The sequence below is a fragment of the Loxodonta africana genome, chromosome 6, assembly GCF_030014295.1.
Source record: "Loxodonta africana isolate mLoxAfr1 chromosome 6, mLoxAfr1.hap2, whole genome shotgun sequence".
Classification (NCBI taxonomy): Eukaryota; Metazoa; Chordata; class Mammalia; order Proboscidea; family Elephantidae; genus Loxodonta; species Loxodonta africana.
The window spans coordinates 2,461,930-2,477,110 of record NC_087347.1 but is presented as its reverse complement, the minus strand read 5'-3'; the positions used below and the strand labels follow the sequence as shown (position 1 = coordinate 2,477,110).

At 54.6% G+C, this 15,181-nt stretch overlaps 1 long non-coding RNA gene across 1 annotated transcript; it reads left to right on the top strand.

Moving 5' to 3' along the window:
* The first annotated feature begins 7,736 nt into the window (after positions 1-7,736).
* Positions 7,737-10,739, top strand: LOC135231568 (uncharacterized). The gene is made up of 3 exons (XR_010322353.1): positions 7,737-7,815; positions 9,286-9,393; positions 10,328-10,739. It is a non-coding gene; the product is annotated as an uncharacterized LOC135231568 (long non-coding RNA).
* Positions 10,740-15,181: the final 4,442 nt, after the last annotated feature.

Here is a 15,181-nt window from a genome sequence, read left to right as displayed (position 1 = left end):
GCTGACTCCCCAGGTAGGGAACAAAGTCACCCCTCCAGCACCACTGGGTACCTTCAAGGAAGGTCCACCAGCACAAAACCCCTCAGACACCCACGGGGCTTCTGCTGCACCCAGCCATGTCTGGGACATCCTGGGCAGGGGGGCACAGAAGTAAGGAGGCTAGGTAACCCGAGGAGTCCCTGGATGCTGCAAACACCTAATGCTGCCCCTGCTAACTGAAAAGTTGGAGGTTTGAGTCTACCCAGGGATGCCCAGGAAGAAAGGCCTGGCAATCTACTTCCAAAAAGTCAGCCACTGGAAACACCGTGGACCACCGTTCTACTCTGACACATGTAGGGTCCCTGCGAAGTGGAGTCCACTCAACAGCAACAGGTTAGGCAAGGTGAGGAAAGCCCTGCACCCAGGTCTCACCCTCCGCAGCCTGTCCTCCAACACCCATCCTGACCGCCCTCCTTCATCCAGCCCTCTGCCCACCAGGAGCCGAGACAGCCTCAAGACACCCAGGGGCAAGGCCACCCTCTGCCCTGAGCTGGGCTGGGTCAGGGCAGAACCTCAGCCCGGAGCCAGGTTCCTCTGGTCCGACCACTGGGAGTGGCATCGTAGACTGTCCCCCAGACCCCACAACACAGAGGAGGGTAGGGGCCCAGAGAGACCAGCAGCAGCAGCTGGCTGGACTTGGTGGGCCTGGACCGCCTTCGGGCTCTGCTCCCACCAGCATGAGAGAGCTGCCCTTGAGTAGTGACCTCCACTCTGGGCTTTGGGCACCTGTTCCAGGGCCCTCGGGAGCCGCCTGCGTGCGCTGCCCACGAGTACATGGCACCACCGTGCTGGCGTTCAGATTGGGACCGCAGCAGGCAGCAGGACAGTACACATGTGCTGCCCAGCAGCTGAATGGCCGTGCGTAGGGGGAGGCTGTGGGCAGTGAGAAAGAGCGGTATGAATCAGCCGTGTCGGAGAGCGACCTCTCCCAAGATCTAAGGGCCCACACACCCACCCCTCAAGCTCCCAGCCACCCCGACACACAGCTGTGCCACAGCCTCAGCTCACATCAGAAAACAAAAACCGCATCTTAGGGCCAGGCTTGGCTGCTTCTCGTCTGCCTCGTGACCCTGGGGGAAGTGAGGCCAGTCCACCATGGAAGGCAGAGCTGACCACCCTCGGGCAAGACTGGCCACTCCCCCCCAGTAGGGCTGAACCCCCTCAATACCCTCCTTCCCCCTCCCAGCCAACCCCCCAGTCAGTTTCTCCAAGGCCAAGGCCAAGGCGGGAAGGCAGTGGGTGATGGGGCTGAGGTCCCAGAACCAGGAGAACGTCTCACCTGCCACCTGTTCTTCCCCCTCCCTGCCTGCCTATGGAGGGGGCCAGGATGGGACATGGAGCTCCTAGGCGAGGTTCCCAGAATGACAGAGGGCCATACCCTCAACTGGAGGGTCCCATAGTAAGGCAGCTGCCCCAGTAACCTGGGGCCTCCCTCGGGTCCCGGCACCTCCCAGGGTCTCCAAGGAGAGCCATGGGTCTGCCACCTGGGCCTCCGATTGCAACTCCAGGAGAAGGCCTTGGCGGGGTCCCTGTGCCCCCCCAGCACCTGGGCTGTGGTCCAGGGGAGCCACGAGGGCCCCATTTCCCTGGGTTTCCAGCTCAGAGAGGAGCTGTGAGATACGGTGACTGACACACTGTTTTTAAATGCAGATTAGGAAACACTGAGCAAGCTGGCAGTGGGGGGCTGCGGGGGTGGGCTGCTACATCACCCAGGCCCCAGTGCAGTCCCACGGGTGGGCACAGGCCCCGTGGGACTGCCAGCAGCTTGCTTCCTGAGCCCTGCTCAGTGTGTGCGTGGGGTGGGGTCCCCCTGCCACTCAGAGGCTGGGAGCCCAGGCCCCACAGAAGCTCACAGAAAAAGCCCCTGCCTCCCTCCTCAGGGACTGTCCCCTTGGGTTCCGGGAGCCCCTCTGTCTCACACCAACCCACCAAGGCCCCAGTTGGGATGGGTGGTGGGCCTGGGCGGGGCAGGGCAGCTTCTGGAGCATGACCACCCCCTCCCACAGGGGCATCGCAGAAAACAGGGTGCTTTCCCCACGTGTGTTTGTGGGGCGAGGAGGCCTGGCCTGGGCTCCTTCACTCATTCGTTCCTGAGCTCCCTCTCTGTCTGGCTCTTACACAGGAGTGGAGATCTTGCAAGGCTGATAGGCCGGGCCCAGCCCCGCCTTTGGGGCAGTCAGTCAGACTGGAAGACAGACAACAGACAGTCCGACAGACACCTAATGACAAGCTGAGGAATGTGCTTTTATAGCAGAGTGTGTGGTCTGTGGAGTACCCTGTAGTATGACCTACTGCCTTCAAGCCAATTCCAACTCACAGTGACCCTACAGGGCAGAGTAGAACTGCCCCACAGGGTTTCCAAGTGTAGTCTTTACAGAAGCCGACTGCCACATCTTTCTCCCGGGGAGCAGCTGGTGGGTTCGAACCACCAACCTTTTGGTTAGCAGCTGAGTGCTTAACCACTGAGCCACCAGGGCTCCTTCCTCTGTAGTTTATAGGGTGTGTGGCTATAGTATAAACAACAGGAGGCTACACACTGCCAGAGAGCTGGGGAGTAGGAGCTGCAAAAGAGGGTGACCAAGGAGGTGGGAGGAGTTGGGGGAGGACTGGGGGCAGCAAAGGACACGGAGAAGGCCAGCTTGGCCAGAGCAGGTGGGTGCTGGTGGTGAGACGCTTGCTGGGTGGGGCCACTCTCAGCTGGAGCAAAGCCTGGAGGGGACTCCACAAGGGGGCTCAGTCAGAGGGCACGTTGGGGAGGGGGTGAGGTAGGGCCCTTCGTCCAGGCAAAGATGGCGGCAGCCTGGGCCAGGCAGGGTGCTGGAGGGAGAGAAGGGTCAGCTTGGAGAGGCGGACGTGTGCAGTGGCAGCGGACCGCACGCTGGGACCAGCTTCACCCCGATACCTGGAAGGTCCGTTGTGCAGTAGGGGTGCAGGGTGTGGGGATGGGGGGAGGGCAGTACCACCCTCAGCTAAGGCAGCATGGGGCCAGGGGGCTGGGGGGATGGGTGTCTTTGCTCTGTCTCCCTGTTTCTCTGTGTCTCTTCTCTTTTTCAAGGACATCCCTCAGACTGGATCAGGACAAACCCTACACCGGTGTAACCTCATGGCAGCTGATCACTTCTGCAAAGACCCTGTTTCCAAACAAGGTCGTGCTCACAGGTACAGCAGACAGGACTTCAGTGTACCTTTTAGCGGGGGACACAATTTCTTCCACAATAGGCTCTTACCCTCCACCACCACGGAGGTTTTCTGGACCCTAAGCAGGCCTGAAACAGCAGGTCTCTTCCCAGAAGCCAGTTAGTTAGAGCAGGGACTTGGGTCATGAGCTCAGATTTCCACTGGGACTCACGGAGCTATCAGGCCTGCTGGAGATCAAGGTCTGCTGAGTCAGGGGCTTGAGGAGAGCCAAGGCAGAGCCCCCTGCACCCCCCACCCCTTCCCTGACCTCAGATCCAGGCCCGGTGACCATCATGCCACGTTCAGTGAAGCACTGGACTCACAGAGTTGGGGGATAGTGGGGGTAGTAGGCCTTGGCGGTCAGTGGCTCGTCCAGCCCCTCTCTGAGGCCAGCTGGAGTGGGGACCTGGCCAAGGTCACCCCTCAAGGCGCCCAGCCTCAGAGGACGCATTCTCAGCATGGGCACACCAGCAGTGTGACGCTGCTCTCGGGCTGTGCTTTCTGTGTAACCTTGAGTCTTAAAAGTAATTGAAAATTGATTTTCTTTTACTTTGTGGTCTTAGATTTAAAAGGGTCTGACTGACTTTCTGGTTATAGCTAGGGATCTCCCCACCGCCAATCTCCGCAGGGCGGGGCTGCGCCTTGAACCATCCCTAAGCCCTGGCGCGCGGCTGGACACAGGCGGGTCCTCGCTCTCTTATTCCATTGAATCCCCAAACCTCGCGAGATGCCCGTGACCTCTGGTCGTGGGAAATCTCCCCACTGGCTCCCTCCACCTTCTGAAAGGAACCCATCATTGTTAGCTGGGAACTTGAGGTCCAGATGAGACCAGATTAAATAATCCAGGTGATGTGCCCATCACTCACCGGGCAGAGAACACGTTCTCAGCACCCGTCTGCTGCCAGCTTCCTTGCTGTTGTAAGTGGTGTGAGGGGCTGGCTCCCAAGTCCTAACCCACCTGTGAGCAAGACCTTGTTTGGGAACAGGGTCTTTGCAGATGTAATCAGTTCACGTGAGGTCATGCTGGAGTAAAACAAAAAACAAGCAACCCAAACCCATTGCCTTCAAGTCGATACCAACACACAGCAACCCTACAGGAGAAAGCAGAACTGCCCCATAGAGTTTCCAAGGAGCAGCTGGCAGATTTGAAATGCCAACCTTTTGGTTAGCAGCCTAGCTTTTAACCACTTCACCACCAGGGTTCCAGTTATGCCCAGTTTTTCTGAAGACTCTCCTGGTGCCTCAAGGCAGGACACTCATGGTCCCCTTTCCAGGCTTGGCTGATCAGGCCCTCTCCCCCAGACCACCCCCTCTCTGTCATCCACGGCCTGGCTGGGACACAATCAAGTGCAGGAGGGGATCACGGTACGTGCTGCTGGCAGAGGAATCCTCAAGGTCCCCTCTGAGGGGGGATTCACCCCGTTTGCAAAGGAGACCAGGTATGTGCAGCTGGTAGGTGGGGTGGGAGCCTGTCCTGCCACCTGCTTGCAGAGGCCTGGCTCAGAACCTCAGCTGGACCCTAGCCTCTGCCCATAGCTGTCCAGGCTGCTCCAGCCCTGACCATCCACGGCACCCAGGACCTCTGTGGGTGGGTGCCCTCCCTGGCGTACCTGTGCTCACTGGGGCAGGGCAGGGCCAGGGTGCTGCTGGTCCATGGGGACAGGGACCCTGGACCAGCCCGTGCCAGCCCCTTGGCGCACAGAGCCCAGCGAGGGCCTGCCAGAGCTGGCTGTACTCAGAAACAGCAGCAGGCGCTCCGGGCGGCTCCCAGCCATCAGGCTGGCCACAGGGAACTGGAAAGGACATGCTCTCTCGAGGCTCTTGCCAGACCACAAGACCACGAGGGTAACGCTGGAGCTGAGCCCCACCCACAGGGAGCCAGGAAGGGGGAAGAGGGGTCCTCACTCCGCACACCACCTGCACCCCTCATTTCAGGTGGTGGGGGAACATCCTTCACCTCAAAAGGCTGCCAGAAGGGCACTGGCCCTGCCTGGCCCTCGTCCACATCCTCCCAGGAGCTGGATAGGGCCTGTTTGGGAGGACAGAGAGCCAGAGGGGGGCCCTCCAGCACAGTCTTTGCCCCATGGCCTTCGTCCCCACCCGAACCTGAGCTGGGTGCCCCTGCCCCCCTGTGGGGGCTACACGCCTCTCCCCACCCCAACCAGGGGTCAGGAGTCCCCCAGACTCTAGAGGGAAGCCTCAAGTGGCTGCCCCTCTTCCGTGTGGCACACACCATCCCCCCATAGCAGCACACACAGATGTCTGGGTGGGGCCCAGAGGCCTCGGGACAGAGCAGCCTGCCACAGAGCCCCTTCGGGAGAGGCGGCGTCATTGGGCTGTGCTGTGGAATCTGGAGTGCGACCACAGCCCCCCGAAGGTTGCAGGGCTGCGGGCGGCCTGGCCTGAGCAGAGGAGTTTCTTGGCCACCCTCTGTCTCCCGGCTGCCCTCATCTCCACCCTGTGGCTTGGAAAGGCTAGGTGACGGCTCCACTTCAGGGCGGCCCTGGGAAGGCTACCCCCCAATGCTGAGTCTGGGAGGTTGCTGGGGTGGGGAGGGGGCCCTTCCGGAGCACTACCCAGACCTGGGAGGTCTGTGGCCCCACCCCCACTCTGGCCTGCACTACTTCTTGGCCAGCGATTGGGGAGCAGGGCTGAGCTATGCAGAAGCAGACCCACTTTTGGCCTCCAAAGGCTGGTTCAAGCCTAAGGACCCTCCCTCCTATCACCAGGACACCGTCCTCTGCAGGACCACACTGGAGGATGCCTCCTGCCACACAACCAGGCGGCCCACACCCACCCTGAAAGGGGGTCCCCACCTGCAGGCGGCTGCCCCCCACCAGGGGTCTGAGCTCACTCCCCCAGGGGCCTGGAGCTCACTCCACCTGGGGCCTGGAGCTCACCCCCACCCTGAGCTGACCACCCTGGCTGAACCCTGGACCTCCCTCCCCCACCACCCCTAGGGAGGTGCCAAGCAGAGGCCTTGGCAGGCAGATCCCCCAGGACCCCCCACCCGAACGCAGGTGGGTGCACACCACCCACTGGAACACGTGCTGGCAGGCAGAGCTGCTGAGCAGAATACAGGCCCCAGAAACCCCACGCTGCAAAGAAGGCCGACCAGGCCTGCAGTCCCCACTCACCCTCAGCCTGGCTTACAAAGAAGACCCAGGCCCCTGTGAAACCCCAGGCTCCTTCACCTTCACCCCAGGAAAGGAAGGGGAGGGGCACCATGGGGCCGGGGAAGCTTGGCTTCAGACGGTGAGTGAGGCCTCCCTGCCAGGGTTGAAGGATGCCAGAGAGGACCCAGTCCCAAGGGGCCGTTCACCTGGAAAGGTGGGCCCCCGGGGGGTTAGGGTACCCAATGGTCAGGACAATGCTGTGGCAGACATAGAGGCCACCCCAGGCTCCTCCCGACTCCGGCCCCCTTGGCACCAGGCCGCTTATCCTGGCTGGGCCAGCTGTGTTGGTGGGGCGGGGGGGAGGCCTGGTAGAGGAGGTCCAGGGGGAGTAGATTTGGGACAAGAAGGGCCTTGTCCACACTCCTGACCGGACCTCCAAGGGAGGGAGTGCAGGGCAGGCTCCGAGCTCCAGGCTCCCAAAATAGCCCTGGTCGCAGGCAGGCGGCAGGACCGGCAGCTGACTTCAGGCCACAGGCATCCCAGGGCCCAGCTGTCTGCGGGCACCTGCTCCTCCCTCCTTCTCCCCTCCCCTCCTCCTCTCCCCTTCTCCCCTCCCCTCCTCCTCTCCCCCTCCTTCCCTTTCCTCTCCTCCCCTTCCTCCTTTCCCTCTATCCCCTTTCCCTTCCCCCCTCCTCCCCCCTCCTCCACCCTTCCTCTCTCTATTCCCTCTCCTTCCTTCTTTTCAGAAAAGAGGAAGACCCTCAAGAAGGTGGACTCACACGGTAGCTGCAAAAATGAGCTCAAGCGTAACAAGGATTGTGAGGATGGCGCAGGACCAGGCAGTGTTTCGTTCTGTTGTGCAGAGGGTCACTATGAGTCGGAACCGACTTGAAGGCACCTAACAACAACACCTCCTTCCCTTCCTCCCTCTCCCCTCCTTCCCCTCCTCCTCCCGTTCCTTGCCCCCTCCTCTCCCTCCCCTTCCCCCCTTCCCTTCCTCCTACTCCTCCTCCCTCCTCCTTTCACCTCCCTCACCTCCTTTCTCTCCTCCCCCTCCCCCCTCCTGAGCTTACCACCCCTCTCTGTCCTCCTCCTTCTCCTCTGAGCCAGATCCAGGCCTTCTGTGGAACAGCCCAGAACCCAGTACCCCCTGAGGTCCAGGAAGGGCCCAAGGGGTTCCCCCCTGCCAGCCCTAGGCCGCTTGTCTGAAGGGAAACCCAGGCCAGCACTGGTGGAGGGGGCAGGTGAGGGGGTCACCTCCTTGAGGAACAGGAGGTGGGGCTGCTGAGACCTGCTCCAGGAGAACCAGGTGAGACTGCGGTGGTGTGACCCCCACGGCCTGAGCCTTGGAGAACCACCTCATTACTGAACCTCGAGCCGCTGGATGACAGCGTACCCGGGAGGGTCCTGACCACTGGAGAAGAGCAATGAGCATCCAGCCTTCATGGCACCCCAGCCAGGGGTGGATTATCCAATAGGCAAGGTAGGCAGGTGCTTACCAGATCCTCTGTAGTGAGCAATTCCACATTTTTTCACCACATCAAAGATTCTGCTTCTAGGTATGGCTGGCATCTGTCTCCCTCCCAACCCCACAGCACCTTCCTACAGAATCAAAGCCTCTTTTCAAATGTACAGTCCCTGACAGGGATGGGTGACCCTGCCAGCAAGGTAAGCACAGGCTGCCTTGTGCTTACTTCCTAATCAGTAATGCACCATTTCACATGTTTTTCCCCGCATCACAGATGTGAAATGGTTCACTACAGATTACAAAGTAAACACAAGTCAGCCTGTGCTTACCCTGTTTATTGGGTCTTCCACCCCTGCCCCCAACTACAGGGGAGGTTTCCCCAAAAAAGGCCTCAGAGCCCTGGCTGCCTGCCAACCTCGCGCCCAGGGGAGCTGGAAGGCAGGAGTGCCGGGTACACCCTGCACGTCCCAAGCACTGTCTTCCCCTTTTGGGCTCTCTGGACACACCCCAGAGGAGCAGGTGAGGGAGTTCTGAAGGAGCAGATGAGGGGCTCTGGGGCTTGCAGCTTCCTCCGGGGTGTACTTTAGCAGTGCTCTTACTGGAAGGCTTGGAGTGGGTACTGACAATCCGTATCACCCAGGGGTCAGCCTGCAGCCCCAGGCCAGGCTTCCCAAGGATGAAGGCCAGGGTATAGGACCAGGTTCAGGGATACAGCCACAAACAGTAGAGATGCCACACTGCCCCCAGGGGTCTGCAGCCAGTCAGGCAGACAAACAACAACCTCTACAGGTTGGCTAATGTGAGTGGGGGTGTGGTGGCAAGAAGGCTAGTGCAGACCAGGGGTGCCTCCCCTGGGGGACGTATGAGCAGAGACCAGGGAGGTGAAGGAGCCGCCACAGGGCCAGAGGAGGTGATCCAGAGGATGGGGGGGCTGGGCAAAGGCCCGGGCACAGCAGCTTGCTGGGATGCTCAGGGACAGCAAGGAGGCGGGCGTGGCTGCAGCTGAGGGGCCAGGCCTGTGCTGGCTGCAAGGTGGGGGACCAGCGGGGAGCCGACGCCCTATCTGTAGAGGTGGCAGGGGAAGCAAGCCAGTCTGCTGTAAGGGACTTCACTGGTGGTGAGGGCCTGGGGATGGCGGGCAGAGAGACCAGTGAGGGCCAACTTGCAGCAGTCTGGTGACCATGATGGGACCTGACATGGTGGGTGGGGAGGTGCAGGAGGTGGAGGCCATGTTCAAGAAATGTGTTGATAATAAAACTGGAGGACGCACTGAAGGGCCGAAAGTGGGGGGCAGGGCAGGGCTGAAAGTGCTGTTTCTGAGAGGCAAGGAGGGGAAGGGCCAGGCATCTGACATGGCATTGCATCCCCACAATGACCACTGGGACAGCTCAACACCATCGTGGGGAGCGAGCTGCAGGGCACCCCACTGGCCTGTCTGCACTCGGTTTTTGGGCAAGCCTACCCACCACCTCTCTCTGTCTTCAGCATGTGGTCTCTGCAGAAGCATCCGGAGCCCAGCGCAGCAGCTGCCATCACCGGGAGGAAGGGGTCCCTCTTTGCTGCCTTCCACCTGCACTTGGACACTGGCCCAGGGTAAGCATGAGGCCAGGGTGCAGCAGAGGGATTCCTGGTCAGTCCAGGCACAGGACTTCGAGAGGCCCAGGGGACAGTCCCAGGAGACGGGCCCAGGGTCCCAGCACCTGGCGAACCCCAGGGTGTCCTCCTGACTGCTGCATAGGGGCTGTGGAGGGTCTGGGACCAGCAGGGACACAAAGCTGCTCTGTGCTCTGAGGCCTGGGGGAAGGGGACAGTGGGATAGAGGCCTTTGAAGTCCTGGGCCAGGCCACCCAGAGGCTTGAGAGGGACAGATATGGGGGTTAGGGGGAGCCTCACGAAGCTTCTGGGAGGGGCAGTGGGGAAATGAGGGGTGGGAAGCAGGGCAGTTAGGGTAGGGGAAGTGGTGGAGAAGGGACTGAGGATCTGTGAAACCTCCGGATTCACTCTCATCCGGAGCCTGGCCCCACCTCTGAGGCCCCAGGGCCTTCCTCCAGGAAGCCCCCAGGACTGCCTGGCCAGGCCACGTCTCTGGTACCTGGTGTCTACCCTCTCGGGAGTGGACAGGTCCCACTCAGGGCTCCGGCCTGGGTTCGCGCGGGATCAGGACCAAGGCCAGGCCTCCAAGCTTCAAACACAGTGACAATTGTATATGCTGGAGTCTGCCCCTGGTCAAGTATGCGACTCTGAACCCCAAAGCTCTTCAGCTTCGGGTGATGACAGCAAGGCCATTGCTCACACACCTCATAGGTGATGGTGTGGTCTCATGAGGGAGCGGCCCCCAAGCCCAGGAACCCCACCCTGGCTGCCTGTGCAAGGACAGCAACCAAGGCCTGCAAGACCCTCACGTAGAAGCCCCTTCCCCGCTCAAGGGGGAGGGGAAGAGAAGGAGATGGGGCCAGAGGTCCAGGGCTGGCCCAGGGAGACTCAGATTCCTGAGAAGTGACACTTTGCTGTGGTTTCTTCATCTCAGACTGTCATTTGGGGAAGACGGCACAGTCGGGGAGGCTTCCCAGCCAAGACGAAACTGTTCACCAGGCACATCTGCCCTCGGGCATGCATGCAACCCTGGGCCAGCACACGCAGGGTCACAGCAGAGGAAGCGCTCAGGCTCTGGACACCCAGTACCAAGGAGGCCACACCAGGCCCCAGACAGGCGTCCAGGCTCATGCAGGGCTCAGTGGACTGAGGGGCTGAGGCCTTGCCCCCAGTACTGTGGGGTCTGAACTCCTCACTGAGTCCCAGCAACCCCCACAGTATGCCCAAGAGCCACCAACCAACTTTCTAGACCTGACCCCACCTCCATCCCACCAAGCAAAGCTCTAGACAGCTTCCGTGGATCTCCAGGGTCAACTAAGGTCAGTATATGACAGTATTTAAGAGTATAAAAATATAAAACCAGGTGTTGCAAGTTAAATACAAACAACCACCCGCAGCTAATGGAGCTCACATTAACAATGTCAGCCCACAGGGCCAGTGACACTGTCCTGCTAAAGCTCGTTCTCACTGGTCATCAGGCCTGGGTCTCCCAGGTCCCACATGCCTATGCACTTGGCTGCTGCATGATAACTCAGTTTTCCCAAAGCTCGTCTTGACTCAAGCTGCTGTACAGCCCTCCTCTAGGAAAGGAAGCTGTCTGCACCCACCTGAAAATCTGAGGCGAGATGTGTACAGGGCCGCGTCCTGGCAACTTTCACTCCCCTCTGGGAATGTCTGCCCCTGTGAGCAGTCAACCAGCTATGCCAAAAAAAAAAAAAAAAAAATCCCCCTGTTACGAATTGAATTGTGTCCTCCAAAATGTGTGTCAACTTGGCCATGATTCCTAGTATTGTGTGATTTCCACCATTTTATCATCTGATGTGATTTTCCTACATGTTGTAAATCCTGCCCTCTATGATGTTAATGAGGCAGGACTCAATCTACAGGATTAGGTTGTATCTTTTTTTCTTTTTTAAATAATTTTTATTGTGCTTTAAGTGAAAGTTTACAAGTCAAGTCCGTCTGTCACATATAAGCTTATATACACCTTACTCCATACTCCCACTTACTCTCCCCCTAATCAGTCAGCCCGCTCCCTCCTTTCGGTCTCTCCTTTCCTGATGATTTTGCCAATTTCTAACCCTCTCTACCCTCCCATCTCCTCTCCAGACAGGAGATGCCCACACAGTCTCAAGTGTCCACCTGATACACATAGCTCACTCTTCATCAACATCTCTCTCCAACCCATTGTCCAGTCCCTTCCATGTCTGATGAGTTGTCTTCAGGAATGGTTCCTGTCCTGGGCCAACAGAAGATTTGGGGACCATGACCCACCAGGATTCCTCTAGTCTCAGTCAGACCATTAAGTCTGGTCTTTTTATGAGAATTTGGGGTCTGCATCCCACTGATCTCCTGCGCCCTCAGGGGTTCTCTACTGTGCTGCCTGTCAGGGCAGTCATCGGTTGTGGCCGGGCACCATCTAGTTCTTCTGGTCTCAGGATGATGTAAGTCTCTGGTTCCTGTGGCCCTTTCTGTCTCTTGGGCTCTTAGTTATCGTGTGACCTTGGTGTTCTTCATTCTCCTTTGATCCAGGTGGGTTGAGACAAATTGATGCATTTTAGATGGCCGCTTGTTAGCATTTAAGACCCCAGACGCCACATTTCAAAGTGGGATGCAGAATGTTTTCACAATAGAATTATTTTGCCAATTGACTTAGAAGTCCCCTTAAGCCATAGTCCCCAAACCCCTGCCCTTGCTCTGCTGACCTTTGAAGCATTCAGTTTATCCCAGAAACTTCTTTGCTTTTGGTCCAGTCCAGTTGAGCCGACCTTCCATGTATTGAGTATTGTCCTTCTCTTCACCTAAAGTAGTTCTAATCTACTAACTAATCAGTAAATAACCCTCTCCCACCCTCCTTCACTTCCCCCCTTACAACCACAAAAGTATGTGTTCTTCTCAGTTTATACTGTTTCTCAAGATCTTATAATAGTGGTCTTATACAATATTTGTCCTTTTGCATCTGACTAATTTTGCTCAGCATAATGTCTTCCAGGTTCCTCCATGTTATGAAATGTTTCACAGATTCGTCACTGTTCTTTATCGATGCGTAGTATTCCATTGTGTGAATATACCACAATTTATTTACCCATTCATCCGTAGATGGACACCTTGGTTGCTTCCAGCTTTTTGCTATTGTAAACAGAGCTGCAATAAACATGGGAGTGCATATATCTGTTTGTGTGAAGGCTCTTGTTTCTCTAGGGTATATTCCGAGGAGTGGGATTTCTGGGCTGTATGGTAGTTCTATTTCTAACTTATTAAGAAAACGCCAGATAGATTTCCAAAGTGGTTGTACCATTTTACATTCCTATCAGCAGTGTATAAGAGTTCCAATCTCTCCACAGCCTCTCCAACATTTACTATTTTGTGTTTTTTGGATTAATGCCAGCCTTGTTGGAGTGAGATGGAATCTCATCGTACTTTTAATTTGCATTTCTCTAATGGCTAATGATCAAGAGCATTTTCTCATGTATCTGTTAGCTGCCTGAATATCTTCTTTAGTGAAGTGCGTGTTCAGATCCTTTGCCCACTTCTTGATTGGGTTGTTTGTCTTTTTGTGGTTGAGTTTTAACAGAATCATATGGATTTTAGAGATCAGGCGCTGGTCGGAGATGTCATAGCTGAAAATTCTTTCCCAGTCTGTAGGTGGTCTTTTTACTCTTTTGGTGAAGTCTTTAGATGAGCATAGGTATTTGATTTTTAGGAGCTCCTAGTTATCTGGTTTCTCTTTGTCATTTTTGGTAATGTTTTGTATTCTATTTATGCCTGTATTAGGGCTCCTAATGTTGTCCCTATTTTTTCTTCCATGGTCTTTATCGTTTTAGCCTTTATGTTTAGGTCTTTGATCCACTTGGAGTTAGTTTTTGTCCATGGTATGAGGTATGGGTCCTGTTTCATTTTTTTTGCAAATGGATATCCAGTTATGCCAGCACCATTTGTTAAAAAGACTATCTTTTCCCCAATTAACTGACACTGGGCCTTTGTCAAATATCAGCTGCTCATATATGGATGGATTTATATCTGGGTTCTCAATTCTGTTCCATTGGTCTATGTGCCTGTTGTTGTACCAGTACCAGGCTATTTTGACTACTGTGGCTGTATAATATATTCTAAAATCAGGTAGAGTGAGGCCTCCCACTTTCTTCTTTTTAAGTAATGTTTTACTTATCCAGGGCTTCTTTCCCTTCCATATGAAGTTGATGATTTGTTTCTCCATCACATTAAAAAATGCCATTGGAATTTGGATCAGAAGTGCATTGTATGTATGGGTGGCTTTTGGTAGAATAGACATTTTTACTATGTTAAGTCTTCCTATCCATGAGCAAGGTATGTTTTTCCACTTATGTAGGTCCTTTTTAGTTTCTTGCACTAGTACTTTTCTTTGTATAGGTCTTTTACATCTTTGGTAAGATTTATTCCTAAGTATTTTATCTTCTTGGGGGCTACTGTGAATGGTATTGATTTGGTGATTTCCTCTTTGAAGTTCTTTTTGTTGATGTAGAGGAATCCAAGTGATTTTTGTATGTCTATCTTATAACCTGAAACTCTGCCAAACTCTTCTACTAGTTTCAGTAGTTTTCTGGAGGATTCCTTAGGGTTTTCTGTGTATAAGATCATGTCATCTGCAAATAGAGATAATTTTACTTCTTCCTTGCCAATCCGGATGCCCTTTATTTCTTTGTCTAGCCTAATTGCTCTGGCTAGGACCTCTAGCACAATGTTGAATAAGAGCGGTGATAAAGGGCATCCTTGTCTGGTTCCCGTTCTCAAGGGAAATGCTTTCAGGCTCTCTCCATTAAGAGTGATGTTGGCTGTTGGCTTTGTATAGAAGCCCTTTATTATGTTGAGGAATTTTCCTTCAATTCCTATTTTGCTGAGAGTTTTTATCATGAATGGGTGTTGGACTTTGTCAAATGCCTTTTCTGCATCAATTGATAAGATCATGTGGTTTTTGTCTTTCGTTTTATTTATATGGTGGATTACATTAATGGTTTTTCTAATATTAAACCAGCCTTGCATACCTGGTATAAATCCCACTTGGTCATGGTGGATTATTTTTTTAATATGTTGTTGAATTCTATTGGCTAGAATTGTGTTGAGGATTTTTGCATCTATGTTCATGAGGGATATAGGTCTGTAATTTTCTTTTTTTGTGGTGTCTTTACCTGGTTTTGGTATCAGGGATAAGGTGGCTTCATAGAATGAGTTAGGTAGTATTCCGTCATTTCTATGCTTTGAAATACCTTTAGTAGTAGTGGTGTTAACTCTTCTCTGAAAGTTTGATAGAACTCTGCAGTGAAGCCGTCCGGGCCAGGGCTTTTTTTTGTTGGGAGTTTTTTGATTACCGTTTCAATCTCTTTTTTTGTTATGTGTCTATTTAGTTGTTCTACTTCTGATTGTGTTAGTTTAGGTAGGTAGTGTTTTTCTAGGAATTCATCCATTTCTTCCAGATTTTCAAATTTGTTAGAGTACAATTTTTTGTAATAATCTGATATGATTCTTTTAATTTCATTTGGGTCTGTTGTGATATGGCCCATCTTGTTTCTTATTTGGGTTATTTGTTTCCTTTCCTGTATTTCTTTAGTCAGTCTGGCCAACGGTTTATCAATTTTGTTAATTTTTTCAAAGAACCAGCTTTTGGCTTTGTTAATTCTTTCAATTGTTTTTCTGTTCTCTAATTCATTTAGTTCAGCTCTAATTTTTATTATTTGTTTTCTTCTGGTGCCTGACGGATTCTTTTGCTGCTCCCTTTCTATTTGTTCAAGTTGTAGGGAGAGTTCTCTGATTT